The sequence below is a fragment of the Giraffa tippelskirchi genome, chromosome 1 (assembly GCF_054371585.1).
Source record: "Giraffa tippelskirchi isolate mGirTip1 chromosome 1, T2T-mGirTip1v1.2.pri, whole genome shotgun sequence".
Lineage (NCBI taxonomy): Eukaryota > Metazoa > Chordata > Mammalia > Artiodactyla > Giraffidae > Giraffa > Giraffa tippelskirchi.
In genome coordinates this window covers 179979846-180004197 of record NC_137275.1, presented here as the reverse complement: position 1 = coordinate 180004197, position 24352 = coordinate 179979846, and the positions used below count along the sequence as shown (strand labels likewise).

At 45.5% G+C, this 24352-nt stretch overlaps 1 long non-coding RNA gene across 1 annotated transcript in view; it reads right to left on the bottom strand.

Moving 5' to 3' along the window:
- The window catches only part of LOC145513914 (uncharacterized), a 78255-nt gene that overhangs the window by 32588 nt on the left and 21315 nt on the right, over positions 1 to 24352 (bottom strand). Inside the window, exon 2 of the long non-coding RNA XR_014059781.1 lies at positions 18474 to 18591. This is a non-coding gene — a long non-coding RNA (uncharacterized LOC145513914). The remainder of the gene's footprint in view (positions 1 to 18473; positions 18592 to 24352) is intronic.

Below are 24352 nucleotides of genomic sequence, written 5' to 3'. Positions count from 1 at the left end.
CCGGCAATCTTGATTCCAGCTTGTGCTTCTTCCAGCCCAGCATTTTTCGTGATGTACTCTGCATAGAAGTTAAATAAGCAGGGTGACAATATACAGCCTTGACGTACTCCTTTTCCTATTTGGAACCAGTCTGTTGTTCCATGTCCAGTTCGAACTGTTGCTTCCTGACCTGCATACAGGTTTCTCAAGAGGCAGGTCAGGTGGTCTGGTATTCCCATCTCTTTCAGAATTTTCCACAGTTTATTGTGATCCACACAGTCAAAGGCTTTGGCATAGTCAATAAAGCAGAAATAGATGTTTTTCTGGAACTCTCTTGCTTTTTCGATGATCCAGCAGATGTTGGCAATTTGATCTCTGGTTCCTCTGCTTTTTCTAAATCCAGCTTGAACATCTAGAAGTTCACAGTTCACGTATTGCTGAAGCCTGGCTTGCAGAATTTTGAGCATTACTTTACTAGTGTGTGAGATGAATGCAATTGTGCAGTAGTTTGAACATTCTTTGGCATTGCCTTTCTTTGGGATTGGAATGAAAACTGACCTTTTCCAGTCCTGTGGCCACTGCTGAGTTTTCCAAATTTGCTGGCATATTGAGTGCAGCACTTTCACAGCATCATCTTTCAGGATTTTTAGGTGGACACAATTCAGTTCATAGCAAGGGGACTGCAGGACAAAACTACTAAGGTTTAGAGGACAGAGCTGCTAATCTCCAGGGAGTTCTCCTTCTAAACTGAGCTGGACTTTGGGAAGATGGGAAGGATTTAACTTCTAATGTTTATTTTTTGCTTCTGATGATAGGAAAAAAATTCATATTCATTGTAAAAAGAAAATTGACTGAGGACTGCCCTGGTGGTCCAGTGATTAAGAATCTACCTCCTAAAATAAATAAATTTATTAAAAAAAAAAAAGAATCTACCTCCCAGTGTAGGGGACACAAGCTCAATCTTTAGTCTGGGAAGATTCCACATACTGAGGGCAACTAAGCCCATGCCCTAGAGCCCTTGCTCTGCAGCAAGACAAGCCACTACAATAAGAAGCCTGGGCAGTGCAACTAGAGAGTAACCTCTGCTTCTTGCAACCAGAGAAAGCCCACAGCCAACAAAAAATAAAATATTTTAAAAATTGATTGAAAATATTGGAACAAAAAGGATAAAAATCATCCAGTGATAACCACTATTCCCATTTTTTGATGTTTCCATCCAGTTTTGGTTTTGTTTTCTATGAATATACATGAGATCCTATGGTTTTCACATGAAAAGCAGGATGGTGAAGTGTATTCAAAAGGACATTGAACTTGAAGCCTGAAGACCTGGGGTCTCAGTTTCACTTCCCCACATAATATGTTGTCTTCCTAAAAGTTTTAAACTCTTCTGTTCCTGAGCCTCAGTTTTCTTGCCTGTCAATTAGAAATAGCTATATTCAATCTGCAGGGCCATTGTGAGGACTAAGAGAGCCACAACTGTGGAGGGTGACCAGCCCACCAAAGGGCACAACCAAGTCCAGCATGTGTTGGTCGGTGACCCATCAGAGCATCAGAAAAGAGATGGGGGAACAGCCCAAGGACCACTGGGACCAGAGGCCTGGAGGTGGAGGAGCATGGAGGGGAGGAAGTGTTCGGGAACAGTTGGCAATAGCTCAGAGTGCGTGAGGGAGCAGGAAGTTTGGGTCAATAAACTCATGATGGACTCTGCCATCTATACATATGCACACTTAGCTCCATCCAGCCTGTGCCCCCATGTCCACTGCCCTGTACCCAGTGCACTCAGCCTCCCTCCTGGCACTCTCTGCCCTGAAGAGAGGCACTGACTTCCTTGGATTCCCCTTTGTGTCATTCCTCTTTTTACCACCAATGTTTACCCCTCCTTTGTCTCTTTGCCATGTCCCTCTTCTCTCTTCTAGGGTCAGGCTGGATGAAAACATGCCCAGGGACCAGTTAGGGCTTGGCTGTCTGGTCAGGGAGCTATATCTGCTAAGGCGTTCTCACAACGTTTCCTTGGGTATGTTTCTTCTCCTCTTTGGACATCTGCTGTTTACCTGCAAAGCCCGAGAGCTAGACTAGACCAGACCAGTGGTTCCCAGTCAAAGGCCTTTCAGAGTTAAAACACTCCAGAGAATACTATCTCTTGGAAATACATCCTCTTAGATGAGTTCACTCCCCTGGAGAGGTAGACAGAGTAGATCCCAGCAAAGAGCCAGGGGGGGCTGGATAATGACAGGGGTCTCTGGGGACTAAAAGGCTGAGGACTTCTGGCTAGGATGCTCCCCAAGTCCCATCCAGGCATCACAGTCTGAGACTCTCAGATCACGTCAGCTTGAGAAAGCACTTTCCAACCAGCAGAACTGCCGCACGATGAAAAGCACTTCCTTGATAGGGAATGAGTTCTTCATCATCAGGGTGTGCAAACGGAGGCCAGACACTGGCAGGGATATTGCAGAGCAAGGGATGTAAACTGAGAGGCATCCAGAGGCCAGGCAGACGACCTGCCAAGACGGAAGTGGGTTTGCATGTTAAACATGTAAAGGACCAAACAAGAATTGTCTCTTCCATTTTTTTCTGAGGTCACATGGCCCTCTTGGTGTTTTTGTTGTTGTTGTTGTGTTGTTCTATTTTGGTAGATTGACCATTCAAAGACTTCTCTACTTTAAGAAAAATAATGCTGCAACTGGATTGATAAACTAACTAGTCCTTGGCCTCAGTCACAGGGGGCAAGAATGATGAGGACTGTGGTCAGTGGACATCTCACGGACTCTCAATGGGACAGCCAGGCTGGGCCACTGGCCAGATGTGGCCACAGGCCAGAGTGGTCAGAGCATCCTACTTCCCAGAGAGGCAGAAAATCTGGGTAGTTATAAACAAACTCCCTCTCTCTCTTTCCCTTTTTCTTTTAGTTGTACTGCCTGTTTTGTTTGTTTTGGCTATACCATATGACTTGCTGGATCTTAGATTCCCGACCAAGGATTGAACCTGGGCCATGGCAGTGGAAGTACAGGGTGTTAACCACTGGGTTGCCAAGAAATTCCCCAAAACAAGTTTATACTGAAGGATAATGCACATACAGAAGAGTGCATTAAATATATCACAAGTGTACGGCTTGAGAAATTTTCACGAAATGAATGTACCTGTGAGAGAAGCATCAAAATCAAGAAACAAAACACTGTGAGTGCCCAGAACTCCCCATCCCAGTGCTCCTTCCAGTGACCTTTCTTAATAATGGTAACCATTGTCCTGACCTCTGATACCATAAAACAGTTTAGTCTGCTGTTGAACTTTATACAAATAGAATCACAGGACACTGCATCTAGTTTCTGTCCCTTAATGTAATGATAGATTCATTCATGTAGCTGTTATTTCATCCTCATCACTGCATAATATTCTTTGGGTGCTGTTGCTGCTAAGTCGCTTCAGTCGTGTCCGACTCCGTGTTGACTCCATAGATGGCAGCCACCAGGCTCCTCTGTCCCTGGGATTCTCCAGGCAAGAACACTGGAGTGGGTTGCCATTTACCACAATTTATTCGTTCACTCTACTGTTGATGGGCTTTTGAGTTGTTTCCAGTATGAGGTCAATTACTCACTGTGCTGCTTTGCACACTTTATATGTGCCTTTTGGTGCCCAGATGCAACTGGGGGAGGAATTACTGGGCCACTGGGCATGTAGGTAGATATTCAGCTCTTAGCAGATAATGACAAATAGCTTTCCAAAGAGGTTGTTCTCATTTACATTTAGAGCTCCAGTCGTCCCACTTTGCCCTGTTTTAAAATACTAACTACAAATTGTTAACACCCTTTGCAAGCCGACAAATACAGATTTGACTGGTGGCCACCTGTTTTCATCCTTTCTGATGGAGAGAATTCAAGCAACAGATCAGCTGAGGGTTATGACAGGAGGATTTCCTGTCTTTTCCTGAGGAGTCCAGGATTTGCCCTAACAAATGGCCCAAATCTTTCTAAATTGTCTGCTCCCACCGATTACCCACCTCTAAAGTTTGCGAAACAGGTATCACCGCCCCCATTACCCTTCCCAGATCACCATGAGGATATATTAATAAACGTTTGCAGATCACACAGAGAAGAGAGATATAAATATACAGTAATCATGGGATGGATCAGCATTATACCCAAGGCCATGATTCCTATGTCAGCCTTTGGCACAACACAAATCTGACACCCAGGAGTTCTAGCTTCAGCCCAGAGCTCCTTCCTGTGCCCATGAGGCCCCCCAGACTTTCTGAGGGTCACTCTCTGCTCTGGAGCACAGTCTTGGCTCTGGCCCAATTCCGCCCACTGCCTCCAGTCCTCACCAGCTCCTCCCCTTGCAGCTGCCTTGATGAGTCAGGCATTCCCCCACCCCCTCCCAGTGTCCCAGTCTTGTGCCTTCTCAAATCTGTCACAGGCTCACAAGCCTGTCTGGGACCCACCATGCTCACCATCTGCCTCACCACTCCTTCTCTAAGGTCCTCCAGGATAACTGAGGTCAGAGAGACCTGACTGCAACCTGACTCTGCCTCTTACTAGATGAGTAACCTGAGGCATATCACTTAACCTCTCTGTGCCCTGATTTCCACATCAGTGAAAGGGGAATATCATGAATTCTTATCACCTAAGGTAGGCATAAGGAGTAAATGAAATAAAGCACTTGGAGATTGTTAAGCTCACTACCAGATGGGAGATTTAAGGCCCAGAGAAGTGAAGGCACCAGTCCATGGTCACACAGCATGTCTGTAGAAGAGATGGGAACTGAATTCGAGTTTCCTGGGTCCCAGGCCTGGCCTCCGCACCCCTCTGCCTGGGAGGGGTTTCTGCTAGGTTGTGCATACCAGTGAGAGATTTCAAATCAGGCCCCAGGAGGAATTAGAGAGAGGACCAAGTAAGAGGTCCATTTCTAGTCCAAACAAAAGGTAGCAGTTCTATTTTTAATGAAAGCCAATCATATACTAGGGGTGTGTATGTGTGTGTGTTTAGTTGTCAGTCCTGCTCAACTCTTTTGTGACCCCGTGGACTGTAGCCTGCCAGACTCCTCTGTCCATGAATTTCCCAGGCAAGAATGCTGGACTTGGTTGCCATTTCCTTCTCCAGGGGATCTTCCTAGCCCAGGGATTGAACTCACATCTTTGGCACTGCAGGTAGGCAGATTCTTTACCACAGAGCCACCAGGGAAGCATCATGCTAGGTTTACTATAAGCTTTATAGTCCTGAACTCTTCCCTCAAAAGGAAGCAGTCATTTTACAGGAGAGAACATCGAGGCCTCAGAGGCCTAGAGGGATCCACAGGCCTTGTGAGTGGTGGAGCAGGAGCTCCAGGTAGATGCTAGTCTGTTGCCTGCTATGGGGTTAGGTTCTTTGCACCTTCTTAAACCAGTGACTAAGTATGTGGGTGCTGGTGGGGTGGGGGTGGCTGGGCCTCCTTTTCTAGGACAGGCAACTGTATCCCAGGTGAAATGGCCCCTTTCAGAAAAACCCTCTCTCTCTGAAAACCTCCATCTTTCCTTCCACACCCCTCCCCTACCTTCACCTTTGCTTTTCCTTCACCTCCACCAGGGAGCTTTGCTAGGAAGAGCTTGCCCTGGTGTTGGGAATCTCCTTTCCTATTCCTGAACTGGGGTCTCACTCTGCCTACTTTCCTAAGCTGGCTTTGGGCATTTCTCTTCTTTGTGATTGACCTGTTTCCTGATTTGCACACGGACTTCAGTGAAGGCTGTTAAGTGACCATATCTCTCTTTTCCTAGCATTTCTTTCTGCTCCATTCAAGGGAGACTCAGCTGGGGGTCAGAATCAAAAGGAAGGCAAATGAACACACCATTGTAAATCAACTATACTTCAATAAAATAAAAATTTTTAAAGAGGAATGCAAATGGATTGGAGTAATTCACCAGGGAGTGAATGGCTAACAGCTACACCTCTGCCCCCCATTACTTATATTAGCCTTAAAAACAAAATAAACAAGGGGGTGAATCATCCTGGTGGCATTTCATGTGGACTGAAGAGAAAAGGGAATTAATTACCCTGGCACTGAGGAAGACAAGAGAGTTTGAGACCAGAAACCTCTTCTCCACAGCCTGAGGCAAGACTTCAGGCTCTGGAATCAGACAGAGCTGAGGTTCTATCCGCTCTGCCACAGATGGGGCTTTGCGGCCTTGGCAAGTTAGTAACCTCTCTGAGCCTCCTTTCCCACATCTGTAAAATGCAGTGACAGCCCCTGCCTCTGACTGGTGATGAGCTGCGATCTACTAGCCTAGGTGGGGCACCCAGCACCTAGCAGAGGTCCCAGTGGGTCCCAGGTGTGGGCTCTCCTATCTTCTTCTCTTCTTTCCACTCCTGAATACAGATCTCCTCCCCTTTCTTCCCCCTGGATCTGGGTATGTTGGCCAGGAGTGGGGTAGACTAGGGGAAAAGAGGCAGTCTGCCCTGGCCGTACAGGATAGGAAGATGGTGGGGGGACCTCCCTTGCAGAAGCCCCTAGCCCCACATTCTCTGACTGGGTGCAGATATCAGAAGCTGAGGGTTGGCTGCGGGACAGGCCTGGCTGCGGGCTCTGGGGTGCCAGGCGGGGTGGAGGGGGAAGCAGCTTGCCTCTAGGAAAATTGGCTTAGCTCATTGCTTTGTTTAGCTTCAAACGTTCAACTTCTCGCTTCTATTTGAAAACCTGCGTCTGATGTGATGGCCTGGCAGCTAGTGAGAAATTGAAGCTGCATCTGGGCCTCTAGAAGACTTGGCTGTGTGTGTGTGTGACAGCCCAGTCTTCTCTGTGCCTGAGACCTCATTCATTCACCCAATCACTCACTCATCCATCAAACATCTTTGCTAAATGCTGACATCCAGCTGGTAAGCTAGACCCACATGGCCCCTGCCCTCAGAGTATAGGTTCTTATAAGGGAGGGACCCTTGATAGGTCTTTAGTCAAACCACCAGTATAAAGGTTGAGGTCATTAAGTATTCTCAAGGGATGGAATATGCTACCATCAAGGTGGGTGACAGGCCTTAACCAGATGGAAGGGGCTGGTGAATTTCAAGTGTTTCTGCTAGTCCATTCATCCAACAACTATTTACATTTACTCTGTGTCAGCATGTACTACTCAGTGAAACTGTCACCCTGCTTGTCAGGAACTCCTTGAGGGCTGTGTAGACGTATCAATATGATTATCCTTCTCTGGACCCCCTGGCTTGGTTGTACAATAGGAACTCAGATACTGAGACTGGAATGGGAAGCCATGCAGAAAAGCAGAGAACCCTTCTTGACTGAATAGGAGTTTGGGGAAGGAGGGTCCCAGATCATGACTAACATTACTGCAAACACTGGGAAAATGAGGCACTCAAGTTCCAGTTCTGGTTCTGCTACTCAAGAGCTGTGTGACTTTAGGCAAGCCCTCTCCCTCTGGTCTACAGTTTCCCCTACTGTATAAGAAAGGGGTTGGAAGAGTTCAACTCCATGGTCCAAGCCACCTAGTCCAAGACAACAGCTAGGACAGAGCAGGTGCCTGGGAACAACTATGTCATTTGTCATAGGGGGCCAGATACAACCAGGATTGGAGATGTGAACAGAGCTTATGGCGAACAGCACTAATTAGTGCCACTAACACTCCCATTCCACCTCTTCACAGTTAGGCTTATTTTGTAATCTGTACTGAGTAACACAGATGTTTATAGCATGTTTATAGTAATTCTCAGATATTGGGTCTCCGCTTAACAATTATAATATGGTGATAAGTTCTGGGACACATGAGATAAAGTTCTAGATCCTAGTTTTGCTTCCAAAGAATAAAGCATGGAAAGGAAAAAAAAAAATACTAACTCTCCAGTGGAGACTCCGAGCAAACACTGCCTCAACCAAGCAATCAAGGAAAATCTTACCAGTGACGTTGTGTCACCTGGAATGATGAGATGAAAAGGGCACTTCACCTCTGTGTCATTCTTTCCATCAACCTATAATCCAAATCTAAGCATCAGAAAAACATTAGATAAACCAAAATGGGGGACATTCTATAAGATACCCAGGACTTGAAATTATCAAGCTCATGAAAAACAAGCAAACAAACAAACCAGTCACAGACCAGAGGAGACCATGAGGAGACACAATAACTCAATGTATCATGATGCCTGGCATTTGATCATGGAGTAGAAAGAGGACATTAATGGAAAACCAATGAAATCCAAAAGAAATCTGGAGGTTACTTAATAATCATGTACCAATGTCAAATTTCTTTGCTTTGACACATAATGAAAAGTGCTCACTGTGGAGGAAAGTCTCTCTTCTCTACACGACTTTAAATCTAAGTTTATTCCAAAATTAAAAGTTTATTTTAAAAGAAAACAAACATTTTAGGACTAAAAGAAAGGCAAAAAAGGAGGCAAGGATGATTAATACATAAAATACCTTCTGTCTTGGAAAATGCCATAGAGTCATTTGTTTTGTCCTAGTTGATGGGTTTAGGCATTTTGATAGTTACCAAATTCCTAAGGAAATTTTTGAAACTAAACTAAGCTGTGAGGATTTATATAAGGTGCTGCCTTTAATCTTATGCTTTGGCTCTGTGCTAACACCAAGTGCAATAAAAGCACTGTGGAAGGGTTGCAGAAGCCTTCCTAGAGGAGGGGCATTTTCTATAGGATCTTGAGGAATGTATACAAGCTATCAAGCTCATGAGAAAGATTAAAGCTAGGAATTGCTAGATTTATATTTAATAAATATTTATTTGTTACCCACTAAGTACTAGGCTCTGAGGATATAGCTGTAAATAAAACTAATAAATGTCTCTGTCCTCATGATGCTTGGTTTCATGTTACTTTCCACAATATATATAATTACATAGTCATAGTTACAGGCTTCCCTGGTAGCTCAGATAGTAAAGAATCTGCCTGCAATGCAGGAGACCCAGGTTCAATCCCCACATTTGGAAGACAACATGGAGAAGAGAATGGCTACCCACTCCAGTATTCTTGCCTGGAGAATTCCATGGGCAGAGGAGCCTGGTGGGCTATAGTCCATGGGGTTGCAAAGAGTCGGACAGGACCAAGCAACTAACACACACACAGTCATGGTTATGGGCACTATTCCAGAAATAGCAACTACTGGGCCTGCCCTATTACCCACCCTGACTTCTAAGGAGTATCACTCTACATTAAGCCTGTTGCCCAAGCCACCATGTCTTTACTAAGCTGATTTTCCAGGTAAGCAGTTGCACAGGGCATTTCTTTATGTTCTGCTGCCATTGTCTTGAAATGCTTAATACATTTACTTTGAACTTGTGTTTTGTAAGTGAAGTCTAATGAGACAATGGAGCATGCAAGTGAGAGGGGAGACATCCTGGTGGCAGGGCCTGTATGTGTGGGCTCAGCCCCTTGGGGGACAGGGCAGTGTGCATACCAAGCAGCTGACCTGGCCATGTGCACACACAATATACCTGGGGCAGGCTGGAGCACTGTAGGACCCAAGGAGGCAGCCAGGGCTGGACCTGAGCCCACATGGGTGACAGTGATATTGACAGCAGCTGCAGAAATAGCAGTGTGGCGTCAGCCCCAGGAGATAGGGGCCTTCAAATCTCAGGTATTGGTCCTTTACTACATTTATTAGGGGCTACTATATGTTGGGTCCTGTGTTTGATAGGAACTCAAGTTATACCCCATTAGAGGTGAGAAGAAATGCATTTTTAAAATCTGTTAATAAATGTTAAATAGCAAATTTTGAGGAAACAAAAAAGAAGAAGAAGAAGGAAAAAAAAAGGACCCCATAGACTCAAAAGGCTTCCGTCATAGCTCAGTTGGTAAAGAATCCACCTGCAATGCAGGAGACCCCAGTTCAATTCCTGGGTCAGGAAGATTCACTGGAGAAGGGATAGGCTACCCACTCCAGTATTCTTGGGCTTCCCTTGTGGCTCAACTGGTAAAGAATCTGCCTGTAATGCGGGAGACCTGGGTTCAATCCCTGGTTTGGGAAGATCCCTTGGAGAAGGGAAAGGCTACCCACTCCAGTATTCTGGCCTGGAGTATTCTATGGACTATCCATGGGGTCACAAAGAGTCGGACTCAACTGAGTGACTTTCACTTTCATAGACTCAAAATCTCAACAAATAACTATTAACATTTTGGGGTTTTTCTTTCTAGACTTTGCTATGCATATTTTTACATGATTTAAATGACACATACATTCTATCAAGTGAATATACTCTATAAACTTTCTTTGGCATTTATGTAGTTTCCAATTTTTTGGTAAGACTTTGCTTTACATCTTTGTGCATAATTGTACTTTTTAATACACCGACTTGTTTCAAAAAAGCATTAAGTTTTTCATAAATTTCAGATTATTTCCTAACCCAGAATTTCTGTTCTTTTTTTGCCGTGGTCTCCTTAGGTGACTCATTTACTTCTGTGTTTGGTTATTTCATCACTTTTTCACCAGATTTATAATAATAAATTTAATAACTCAGGTGAAATGGACAAATATCTTGGAAGACACAAACTACCAAAGCTTCACTCAGGAAGAAGTAGATAACAAAAATAGCCCTGTATCTGTTAGACAAATTGAATTCATAATTGAAAACCTTTCAACAAAGGAAACTCCAGGCTCAGATGGCTTCACTGGTGAATTCTAAAACCAAGTCATTTAAGGAAGAAATAATACCAATTCTACACAAACTCCTAGAGAAACTAAAGACGAGGAAACACTTCCCAAACATTTTATAAGGCTAGAACTTCCCTGGTCCTAAAAGCAGACAAAGACATCCCCCCAAAAGAAAAAAAGCTATAGTCTAATATTCCTTATGAATATAAATACAAACAGTGTCAGTGAAATATTATCAAAGCAAATCCAGCAGAAACTACAAAGGAAAATTCGTAACTGCCACATTGGGGAAAAAACCTAAATATCTTTCAACTGGTGAATGTATAAACAAACAGTTACCTTCATATAATATAATACTGATCAGCAATGAAAAAGAATGAACTGATGTGGATAAATCTCAGATGCATTACTGCTAGTAAAAGTAGAAATACTCAATGGCTACATACTGTATGATTCTATTTATATGCCATTCTGGAAAAGACAAAATTATGGGAACAGAAAACAGATCACTGACAGTGAGGGTGTGGAGAAAAGATGACCACAGAAGTACAGCACAGGGGGATTTGGGGGTGTGATAGAACACTTCTGTGTCTTGACTGTGGCATTGGTTACATGTCTGTGGGCATTTTTGTTGAAACTCTGTAGAACTCTATGCCCAGAAACATACATTTTACAACATGTAAATAATATCCCAGTAAAAAAGAGAATTAAAAAGTCACCTATGCTTCAATTTATGACATACTGCAAAAGACAAATACCAAAGGGACATAAAAATATGTCAGTGGTTGGAGGGGCTGGGATGGAAGGAGAGATTTGACTATATATGCTATTTCTTGATTGTGATAGTGGTTATACAACTGCATACACTTGTCAAAATTCATAGAACTCTACACCAAAAAATGGGCAAATTTTACTGTATGTTAATTATAGCTTAATATATCTGTCTTTAAAACAATCTTTATGCCCTGAATCGCCCATGACTGCTTAGTATGCTGCTGCTGCTGCTGCTGCTAAGTCACTTCAGTCGTGTCCAACTCTGTGCGACCCCATAGACAGCAGCCCACCAGGCTCCGCCATCCCTGCGATTCTCCAGGCAAGAATACTGGAGTGGGTTGCCATTTCTTTCTCCAGTGCATGAAAGGGGAAAGTGAAAGTGAAGTCGCTCAGTCGTGTCCAACTCTTAGTGACCCCATGGACTGCAGCCTACCAGGCTCCACCGTCCAGGGATTTTCCAGGCAAGAGTACTGGAGTGGGGTGCCATTGCCTTCTCCGGACTGCTTAGTATAGCAGTCCTTAAAATGACAGATGTTTACATTTCTCTTAAGGCGTTGATTGATGTCAAAGTACTATCAAATGCCCTGCCTCTGGGTTTCAGTTTTCTCATCTATAAAATGGAAGTTTTCCCCTTGTGATATCTTTTAATGGTGAGGAATATGGTCTTGAAGTTGAAAAATTCTGGGTTCAAAACATGTCCCCACAACTTTCACCTGTATGACTTTGGGCAAATTATTTAGCCTTGCTGGATCTCAGTTTAACTGTAAGAATAATGCTTACCTCATAGACGTGTTGAAAGGATTTAGTGAGACAATCCATAAAGACTTTAGTGTGATGTCAAACACAGGGTAAGCATCCCACAAATGAATTTAGGTGCTCAAGTCCTGTCTGTCTGGACCTACACCGAATTGCATAGAGAGATGAGGGACTCTGGGGATGATTATCTGAAGTAGGCTGAGCAAATGGGTCCCCGAAGATACCCACGTCCTGATACTCAGAACCTGAGAATGTTATCTTAGGTAGTAAGAGACTTTGGAGATGTGATTCAGGATCTTGAGATGGGAAGAGTATTCTGTAATATCCAAGTGGGTCCAATGTAATCACAAGGGTCCAGGAAAGAGGGAGGCAAGAGAGTTGGAATTACGAGACAGAGATATGAAACAGAAACAGGTGTCATAGTGATGCAGGGCCAGGAGTCAAGGGTGGCAGGCAGCCTCCAGAAGCTGGAAAATGCAAGGAAACAGATTCTCCTTGAGAGCCCCCAGAAGGTACGAAATCCTGCCCACTCAGACTTCTGACCTCTAGATCTCTAATATAATACATTTGGGTTGTTTTAAGCTACTGCTGCTACTGCTGCTGTTAAGTCACTTCAGTTGTGTCCGACTCTGTGCGACCCCATAGACAGCAGCCCACCAGGCTCCCCTGTCCCTGGGATTCTCCAGGCAAGAACACTGGAGTGGGTTGCCATTTTCTTCTCCAATGCATGAAAGTGAAAAGTGAAAGTGAAGTCGCTCAGTCGTGTCTGACGCTAGGCGACCCCATGGACTACAGCCTACCAGGCTCCTCCGTCCATGGGATTTTCCAGGGAAGAGTACTGGAGTGGGGTGCCATTGCCTTCTTCGTTTAAGCCACTAAGTTTGTAGTAATTTGTTACAGCAGCAAGAGGAAATTTATACAGCATCTCAGGTGAAGAGATCCTATTTCCTGGGACATGGAAGTTGGTACATTGGTACATAAAGGGCATGGAGAACATGTCCTTATAATTGGGCCTGCATTGGAGAAGGCAGGGCTCCACCAAATACGGAAGCTCTGAGTAAGGCTGCTCTGTGCTTTGGTCTTATGATGTGCAGGTACCGTTCCTCCTGGCCCAGTGACTCACCAAGTGGAAGCTCAGTGACCTAGCATCTATATCAGAGCATGAGTCCTTTCTCCCCACACTATGAAGCAGCTGCCAGTGGGATGGACCCTGCAGGGAGTTCCCTGTTAAGTGGGAGCCTTACCTTCCCCTGCCTCTCAAGGACCATCCTAGAAACTTTGCCCTGCAGGTAACAATGGACTAGTGTGAAAATGGAGGTGATTCAAATCCTGCTTTTTTTGCCAGGTTTGGGGGATGCTTTCTTTTGATGTCCACTAGAGGGTGCTGTGTACATGTACATAGGAGATTGAACACATCTGAACATTTCCATCCTGCAAACACTCAAGTAGAAAAACACGGACAAAGACATCCCCACACAAGTGCCTATAATCAGACACATGGACGTATAAACCCCAAATCATCACATACACAGCACCCATTTACTCACATGGATAGATATGTATATACATACAAGCCAGCACATGTGCATGAAAACATCTACTCATGAACGTAGTCACATGGCCATAAGACACACAATGCACATACATTCAGATTCACACAGATTCACACACACACACACCAACAACCACCACCACCTAGACATACACATGGCCGATTACACCTTGGCAGACAAATATAATCACATGCATCATAAATACACATTTAGACACTGATATAAGCATGAAAACACACACATTCATGTCTAAATACCAACACATGTGCACATAAAAGCACACCTACCCTGGGCCTTTGTTATTTTACTTTTGTAAAAATGAAGTCCCTTGAGGGATGATTAACATCATGGTGTTTTCTAAGGAAAACAATGAAAATGTCAACTTCCAACTCCCAGTGGAACTGTTTTATTCGTTAAATGTTAATGAAAGGCAGTTCACTGAGTCTTTAAAGACAAATAGCCACCCTGCTCTGACAAAGCAGAAAACTCCAGTCACAATTTTGCAAACAATTTATTAACATATAGAGTTCTCTCAGACACCCTAACATAGAAACTGGTTTAAAAAAATACTGAAGAAACTTCAACAGAAAAATCAATATAAACCATAATACTATGTAAAGATAAACAATAAGTCCAAATAAATCCTTCCTTCTCATAAAGGATGATAAAGAAGCATGGAGCCTTTGCAAATGATTATCAGATGGCCAGGCCTGGAAATTTGCCTTTGATAAGACAAAGGCATTAAAATAAAGGAAAAGATAAAGGAAGGAGAAAGGGAAAAGGGCCTGTGAAAATAGCTGATTTGATAACAGCATTGTGTAGCTGAGAAGAGGTAGCTGTCAGAAACACGTCACACTCAGGCAGCCAAACCCTGGCATGAAACAGGTGAGTGTTCCCTGGCAACGGGCAGAGGATCAAGTGGGGGTGTTAGTGACAAGGACTCACACTGTCCATTGTGGTTTTCTCCATTGGAGTCCTGTAGGCAGGAAGGAGAGGCTTGCCTTCTAGGTTGGAACCTCCAGGTCAAAGTCCCACCTCTACCATCTATCTCCCTGCCACGTGGTACTGGCTGGTCCTGTCCCTCCCTGGGCCCCGTCTCCCCCAGGGAAACAATGAAGAAGTTGCCTTTTCTGATCTATCTCTAAAGTTCCTTCTTTCGCTGACACGTTATCATTACAACCCCCGACAGCATCTTTCTGAGACCCCATTGCATCCCATGGCCAGAAATCATTGTAAGTAGCTCTGTTTGTGCAGTTAACAAAGTGCCCGTTCCAGCCCATCAGCTCGATCCCAGGGAACAATAGCTCGGGAATAGATAAAAGGCATTCATCAGGCAGCCAGGCCCAATTATCATGTCACACTGAATGAATGTATTTTAAAATCTTTTCTGACAAGAAAATGTTCCAAGAAGGTACCTTCAAATTAGCTGGAAAATCCGGAGAACTCACTATTAGGCCTTCTTTGAAGAATCTTTATTCCCCCCTACTGTTCCAGAGGAATTCCTTGGATATTATTAATTCTTTCTAAGAGTCTGACCTTGTGCTCCCTGCTGGGATGGAAACACTTCCTCTGTCTGCCCAACTTCCCGGGAGCCACTGTGGAGATGATACACACCACAGAGCCCTGACAGGGGATCACCTGTCCATCAATTTCCAGTGTCAAGTGGGCTCCCGTGGAAATTCAGTTCAGTTCAGTTCAATTTCTCCCACACTTACTGAGCATCTTTTCTGTGTTTGGGAGTCCTGGGATAAGAGTTGAGTCTACCCAGCTCTTGTCATTGGAGGGACACCGCTAATGGGGACATGCTTATAACAGATCAGTGTCAGCGGAAAGGAGGTCAGTGAGACTACCTTTTGATACTTGATTTGGCCACTGGCTGTGTGACCTTGGGCAGGCAACTTTACCTCTCCGAGCTGTGATTTCCTTACCTCTAAAATGGGGGAAATGATATCTAACTCCTGGGGCTATTGTGAGGAGGGTCAGTTTCATGGGACACAGACTGTCCTTCCTTGATCACAGACCTGTGGTCAAGGCCTGTCATTCCAATGTCATCTCTGCCTCCTGAGACTGAGGGGTCAGTTCTGACCTCTTCTCTACTCACAACAACACAGAAGCTTTTTTTTTTTTTTTTTAACTTCTGCTTTATTCTCAGCTCCATGTTGCAGATGCCTCTGCTTGGCTGTGGTCTGGGAGGAGAGATTTCTTTAGCCTAATGAGAAACTGCATCAAATGTGGCGATATACCTGTAACTTGTGGCTCTGATGCTGAGATCCAGAAAGGCAATAGCAAGCATCTAGGGGGAGAGGAGACTGATTCGGGGAGTTTCCAGATGAATATAGAACAATCTGCTTTGGCTTCTTTCATATTGTGGGTTTGTGCAGGAGCATACTGCTAACTGGGGGAGATTTTTCATTGACCCACTGAATTTCAGGGCTTGCGAGGGACTTAGAGGCCACCTTGTTCTTATTTTACAAGTAAGGAGACTAAGGCCCAGAGAGAGGAAGAGACTTGCCTCAAAGCACACAGCAAATCGTGGTGGAGTGGGCCTAGATCTAGGACATTCTGTGTCCCTGGCCTTTGTCCCTCCTTTTATCTCACTAGGTCATAGATAACCACCCAGAGGACTGGGAATGGGTCCCTCTGTCCAACTTTTCTTCCCTGATACCAGAGCCCTGGCCCTGGACCCTCTGACTCCGCCCTGCCGCAAGCCTGCATACCCTTCCTGTTCTCAGATGTGGGGCATTCAAGGCTCCTGTGTGCAATAGGTCCTGCCTCCACCAGCCCTCTGTACCTCCAGGTCTCAGGAAGAGTTCAGCTGGTGCCTCTTATGTGGGATCCCTCCTAGCTACCCTGAGTTTGTATGATGAAATCACTCACTGCTTGCAGGCTGTTCAGGTGGTGTCTTTGGTCCCGGGGACTAGAAATCAGATGCCACCAGGTCCCTGGGATCTTCTGCTGGGTTCACTTCACAGTCTACAAAGCACGTCCAACTCCACGAATTGGGGGGGGGGGCAGGGGTCATCCATTCTATTTTATATATGGGCTAACTAAGGCTCTGAGGGTGCAACCATTGTGACCCTGCAGACTGAACCACAGACTTACAATTTGAGTCCAAGTAAAGACTTCCATGGAAGAGAGTGCACTGGGTCAATAGTGAGCTTGTTTGCACTTACTTTTGCAGTCACCCTCCTTGTGGAGTTGATTCAGCTGTTCTCTGGGAAAAGCAAAGCACGTACCTGCATTCTCACTAGTCCCTTAACTGATAATGTGTTGCCTGATACTGTTCCCAAATCGCTCCTTGTGCATTTTACTCTGACCAGGGGGATGTGCAGAGGAAACATTCAGAGCATTCTGCCACGGGGACTGCCTCAACACCCAGGGAAGTGGAACACACTCAAAGAGGAGGCCAATCTTATCATCCTGATGGGGAGAAGGAGGGGTCTTCATGGACAGGAGCAAAGGCCTGGGGCCGGGTATGCCCACCAGAGGGGACAGATGCTAAGGGAGGCTTACAGGAAAGAAGGTGCTTGCTTTGGAATGAGAACTTCGATCTGGGTTCAGCGTGGGATGTAGGCATATTTGGGGAGGAGAGACAAATCTGGCACAGGGAGCTGCAGTAAAGGCCTTGACTATGAAGATAAGGAGCTCAGTATGATCTAGGAGATGAGAAACAGCAGGATTAAGAGATGCTCTGATCTCTGTGTGAGCTGAGTGTTGGGTGAAAAAAGATAGAGATGAGATGAAATCCATCCATCAAATAACCACTCAGTGAAAAGCAAGTCCGGACCTGGGCCCCAGCCAAGGTCTGCAGGCTCCCATCAAGATGGGAGACCAGAGGGAGGAAGCCGGCACCCAGGGCTGGGGCCAGGCTCTGGCTGCTGCCTATGGATGTCTCCAGCCCGGACTGTGTCTTTGGAAGCAATACCTTCATGAGGCCCTCAGCTGCCAGATTCCTCCTTATCTGTCTTGTAAACACAGATGTTTTACTATCTTGTCAGAGGAACGCTCCTACAGGTTGCCTTGGGGAAAACAGAAACTTCAACCCCTTTGGCCTCCTGAAAAAAATGCCATTGTGAGGCCTCTGGCTCGAATGCAAAATTGTGCAAATCTCTTCTTTGAAAACAGAGGAGGGCCTCCCCCATCTCTAGGCCTCAGCTCCTTCATGTGGTAAAGGCAGGAGTTGGCTAAGAAAATCTCATACACTTACCCGTCTAGCTCCCCACTAGACTGAAGCCCCCAAGGATGAGGGCCACATCTCCACATGTGGGAATGCCTGTCTCCTGCCACAATGCAGGTCTCAAGAAATGTTTGTGGAATGAATGAATGAGCAGATAACTGAACAGATAACTACGTTCAAACCAGTCAGTGAAACACAACTTGAGGGTATGGAGCGTCTGACTTGCCAGTCCAGGGTTACAGCTCTTCTCTTTGCCACTGGGTTCAGGGTTGGACGTGAATTTCTCATTAGTCACCTCAGATCGGGGGACAGAAAGGGCTGGGAGTCACTCCCAGAAGACACGCATTTCTCAAGGACGACTGGGTCACTCAATTCACACGACAGCTGTTGTCTGGTTAAATGCTCACTTCCCATCACATTCTAAATAATGATCTGGAAGACCCTGTTCCTGGAACCTGACGATGAATGACTGCCAAGGTCAAAGGGTAACTTCAACTTGGTCTCTTTACAGCTGCCACAGAAAGACAGCTGGGATGTGGGCATTGAGCTGGATGGATTGGGGATCTCGCTAGTCCCACTACTCAGTAGCTTTGTGATATCAGTAAGTTCCTTGGCCCCTCTGTGCCCCAGCTTCCTCTTTTGTAGGATAAGAGAAATAATACCTGGGATCTTGGGAACCATTGAGCCAGACTGCATGACATGCTCAAGGAAGCTGGTTCCTGTCTTTGGGTTCCAGTTCTGCCTCCCGGGAGTCACCTGGCTGAGCCTCTGTCTCCTCATCTGTAGAACAGGCATAATAATGTCCGTCAGGGAGTTGGTTGAGGTCAGGGTTAAATGAGATAATTTACATGAAAAGGCTGGTAAACTGAAATGTGCTATGCAAAGCTAGGATTCTATTTTTAAGAATTCTTTAAACAAACAAAAAAGAATTCTTCAAACCAGATGACTACATGTTCTGTGAAATCTGAAGTGTGCTGGCCTAGGACTGCGTTTTGAGCCCAGCCCTGTGAAGTGAGGTTGCTTTCTCACTTCACAGTAGTGAAGGTCAATGAAGTAGAGTAGGTCAATGGCTGGAGTGTAAGTGTAAATGTAAGGTGTGTGACAGTGGTGGGAATTGGGGTGGTGACGATTAGGGGCATGGTGAGAGGAACTTATGCTAGAACAATGATGAATGAAGATGAATGAGTTTAGGTTTTACCCAGTAGGCAACACGGAACATGGAAGGTCTTTGGACAGAATCAGTATGGTATATTAGAAAGAACATTCTGGTAGCCTGTGCAGAGGACGGCATGGGAGGGCGAGGCTGGAGCAAGGAATTGACCCACAACTGTCCTGAGACCCACGTGAGGGAAGGTAAGTCTGGAACAAGGTGGGTGTGACTCCAAGATCTAGGCCCACTGCCACAGCACTTCGGTGTCTCATTAATTAATTGAAAATATGATGAGAGGTCTTTTGATAAGAGCAAGGCTGAAGATAACAGCATTAACATTTTGTAGGAGGGGTTAAAAGTCACAAGCAGGAGGAGAGAATTGGTTGAACATAGCCTCAACCACAGCTTCCCAAATGACCCACTTTAGCTTAGTAATGATTTGTTTGAAGTCATTAAACTAGCGATAAAAAAAAAAAATTCCATGAACAGATTTGTACTTTGCTATACTTGTTTGAGCAGATGTTTTTATCCAGGCCTTTAGAGGCCACATTCTTCCTTTTTTTTTTTTCCTCATGTTCTTCCATTTGAGAGAGACAATAATCTAGGTAATAGGAGTGGTTCAGCTCCGTTCAGTCACTCAGTTGTGCCCGACTTTTTGTGACCCCATGGACTGCAGCACACCAGATTCTCTGTGCTTCATCATCTCCCAGAGCTTGCTCAAATTCATGTCCATTGAGTCAGAGATGCCATCCCACCATTTCATCCTCTGTCGTCCCCTTCTCCTCCTGCCTTCAATCTTTCCCAGCATCAGAGTCTTTTCCAATGAGTCAGTTCTTCACATCAGGTGGCCAAATTATTGGAGCTTCAGCTTCAGCATCAGTCCTTCTAATGATATTCAGGACTGATTTCCTTTAGGATTGACTGGTTTGATCAATGGGAGTGGTACTTTCCCCCATGAAAATCCTGCAGTCCCTTTGCATATGAGAGGGTATCACAGAGGGATGGTTGGAGTGAGAGAACAACATGATGATGTCCATAAAGGCCAAGACTGACCCAGCCTTGCTTCTGTCAGTGTATTCCCTCTAGGGTCCTCAGTTCTGCCACTGTGAGGACTGGAGTCAATATCTGCTGTAATGTGTTTTGGTCTCATTAACATGGACTGGATTAAGCAGCCTCATGGGCTTTTCAATTGGGAAGACAAGTTTCTGACAGTGTTTACAATGGGATTAGATCCCTGGTTAGCCTGTGACAGGCCTCCCCTCTCCTCCCTTCTTTCCTTCTCCTTTCCCCATCTCTCCCTTCTTCCTTTTCTCCCTGCTCTCTCCCTCATTCCTTCCCTCCCTCCTCCTTCTTTCTCTCCCTCTTTCCTTGCCTGTGTTCCATGTGAACAAGTGAGTTTGCTCTGTTTCTGTTTGGGGGATACCTGGCCAGATGTGCTGTTATGAGCAGGCAGAAGATTAGCATCATTTAACCACCTGAACGGGTGACATCCCATCCAGCTGCCCATCTGCTCCACTCTTTGCTTGCACACCTCCAGCCCTTGGGAGCTCATTGCCGGAGGACCCAGTCCACGTCTCCATTAGAAGGCTCTGGCTGCAAGAAGGTTCCTCCCAGAGCTGAACTGCCAGCAACTCCTGGAAAGAGTTTCCTTTCACACCCCAGTTCTGCCTTTCAGGGCCAGCAAATCTGTCCACTGCTGCTGCAGCTACTCTGGAACCACCTTTGGTGACCTAGAGATAGAACTCGCATGCTGCATGTAGTCCCCTTTGTGCTGGCACCCCCTTTTCTCAAGGGCTCCTCCTTCCCATAATGGCCATCCTTGCTGCACACGGGCACATATGCTTATAGTTTCAAGCATGCTGTAAATAGCCTTTTGTTCTCTGTCTTTAAATTAAAAATATACCATAAACATTATTCCACATGGTATGCCCGCTCTTCAAAACATTCCCCTTTTAAGCACATCAGAGTATTCCATGTGGAAGCATCATGGCTTGATTCAGCATCAACCACTAATGGATGCATACCTTGCCTTTAAAAATTTTTTCACAGCATCTTTGTTCACTCGGCTTTTTACTTCTATTGGCTAATTTCCTCAGGAGAAACACACATTAGTGAGACTCCAGGATCATCTGCCTTGTTGTGACTTTTGGTACACATTGTTAGATCACCTTGTAAAATGTCCCCGCCCAGGGAGGCTGCCACCTCAACAGCTGGGTGTTTCATTTTCACTAGAAACTTCACCTGGATCAAATTCCTCTTATGAATAATTTTCCTATTTTATAGGAATAAAGCCATCTTGATGTCTTTCACTACTTTCTAAAGAAGAAAAGAAAAAGAAGGATATATTGTTCCTTGGGTTTGATCCCTATTTGTCTTTCTCTGGTGAGAATGGCAGAGAAGGCAATGGCACCCCACTCCAGTACTCTTGCCTGGAAAATCCCATGGATGGAGGAGCCTGGTAGGCTGCAGTCCATGGGGTCGTGAAGAGTCGGACATGACTGAGCGACTTCACTTTCCCTTTCCACTTTCATGCATTGGAGAAGGAAATGGCAACCCCCTCTGGTGTTCTTGCCTGGAGAATCCCAGGGATGGGGGAGCCTGGTGGGCTGCCATCTGTGGGGTCGCACAGAGTCGGACACGACTGAAGCGACTTAGCAGCAGGTGAGAATGGCTGTACCCTCTCATTTACATTTTACATTATTGGGGTATTGACCTTTTCCCTACAAATTCCAGTGAGCTCTTACATTGTAAAGATATTAAACCTTCGTCTGTCCTCAGTCACACATTGCCCTACAGCACTTTTCGTGTTTATTTTAATCATCTGGTTCTTGTTGTTTTCTGCCTGGGGGATCTCATTACTGGGGACCAGGGAACATCCCTGGGCACTGGCTCCTCAACCTCCACCACTGGCAACTTTAAGGACCAGAAAAATAATATGACTAAAAGCACTGTACTAGGTTCTCTGAGTATATCTTCTCTACTCCTCAAAGCAACCCTGGCAGATATCATGCCTATTTTACAGATGAGGAAACTGAGGCCCTGAGAGGTAAACTTGCTCATTCCAGTCCATACAGCATTCATGCAGGAGGTAGCAAAGGTAAGTACTGTCTCCAGATCCTTTTGCCCTTTTCCACAATACCAGCAGCCTGCAGAGAAGTAAGAAAACATCTGCCAACATCTCCAGGTTTGTGACTTCAAACTCCCCTGGTAGAAGAGAGAATTACCATATTTGGGGGCAATTTACATCAAATTACCATGCACCAGCCAACAGCTGCCGCCTGGAGCGGAAGGCTGGCTGCACGGAGAGACGATCACATTTGTACACACGATAATGAAAACCCACGCTCGGGCCTCCACATTCTCCCATAAATATGGTCATTATGATCTTGTTGGCATTGCTTGTTGAATTCCATCTTGCAAATTGTTTCCTGGTTGCCTGGGGGAGCTGACTTGGGCTCTTCTCATTCTCTTTTACGCTGAGATGTGACAGTGCTTCGGCTCACCCACTCCTCAGACTGTCCTCTGCCTTGAGACTAGCGATTCTCAGGATGGCTTCGACTCAGTCTTATGCACATTTGTCAAGTGCCACCACCCACTCCTCAGACTGTCCTCTGCCTTGAGACTAGCGATTCTCAGGATGGCTTCGACTCAGTCTTATACACATTTGTCAAGTGCCTGTGGCGTGATGGTGTGGGGAGCTGACAGGGCTCCTAGCCAGGCCCTTTCCTTCATTGTGCAGACAGACAATGCTGCCCAGAGGGTAACAGACAGGAGTTAAAGCCAAAGATAAAAAGAAGGACCCTTTATATTCCCTGCACTGGACCTCCCTGGGGCACCTGGGTAGGGACAGGCGGGCCATGGGGCTCAGAGTCCTGACATGCTCCATTTTTAGCAGCGAGGGCTTCCTGACTGTAAATAGGAGAAATCCTCTTTGGTTAGCTGGAGGTTAAGGGAATGGGGAGGAAGAGGATTTTTGTGCCAGAACAGAAAGGATATTATGAAATCTAAGGGCTAGGTCAGGCCACACCCCAGAGGAATTAGAAATAGGAAGTAGAAAGCTAATCAGAAAGCTAACCAGGGTGCCCTCTTCTCCAGCTCAAACCAGCTCCTCTCTGCAGAGGCTCTGGTCATCTCTGCCTGCGAGTGTGGTCCCCTGCTCCTCCCACTATGTGGTGGAACATGACACAAAAAGCACATGTTTATGTATTACAAGTCCAGCCTTCCAAAGAGGAACTCTCTGGTGTCCCAGTTCTAAATTGTCCCAGAGAACTGAGGAGTGGCTCTAATTGTGTCAGGTGCCCACTCCTGGCCTGATCCCTTGTAGCCAAGAGGGCAAGCTCACCTCATAGCACATGGCTGCTAAGAGCCCACCTTGTGGGCAGGGCTGGTGCTTCCCAGAAAGTGGCACACAGAAGATAACCAAATTGGCTTCTGCCATACCCTCAGTCTAGCACTTTTTAACTGATTGAAATTTTTATTGAAATAATTATAGATTCACATGCAATTGTAAGAAATAGTGCAGAGAGAGCTCTTGAGCACTTTGCCTAGTATGCCAAACTATAGTATTATCACAGCCAGGACACTGACACTGATACAATCTACTGAATTTATTCAGACCTCAGTAACTTTTACTTGTACTCAGCTGTGTTTTGGTGAGTGTCAGTGCTTAGTCACTCAGTCGTATCTGACTCTTTGCAAGCCCATGGACTGCAGCCTGCCAGGCTCTTCTGTCCATGGGGATTTTCCAGGCAAGAATACTGGAGTGGACTGCCATGCCCTCCTCCAGGGGATCTTCCCAACACAGAGATCAAACCCAGGTCTCCCACATTGCAGCCGGATTCTTTACCAGCTAATCAACCAGGGAAGCCCTCTCTGAGTGTCCAGTTCTATACAATTTTGTCCCTTGTGTAGGTCTGCGAATCCAACACCACAGGATCCCTGTAAGGCTAAAGAATGCCACCACCCCTTGCCCCAAAGATAGCCACAGTCTAATCCCTGGAACTTGTAAATGTTATCTTATATGGAAAAAGGGACTTTGCAGACATGACTAAGGATTTTGAGATGGGGGAGATTATCCTGGATTGTCCAGGTGGGCCCTAAATGTGATCACAAGAGTTCTCATAGGAGAGAGGCAAGAAGCTCAAAGAGAGACATAGAAAATGTGATGATGGATACAAGAGGGGATCTAATGCAAGGAAGGGGTCATGCAGCAAAACCTCCCAAAACTTTAGAAATGGCAAGGAAACAGATTGTTCCCTAAAGCCTCCAGCAGGAACACAGCCCTGTCAACATCTTGACTTCAGCCTGCACGCGTGTGTGCTCAGTCACTCAGTCATGTCCAACTCTTTGTGACCCCCATGGACTATAGCCCGCCAGTCTCCTCTGCCCATG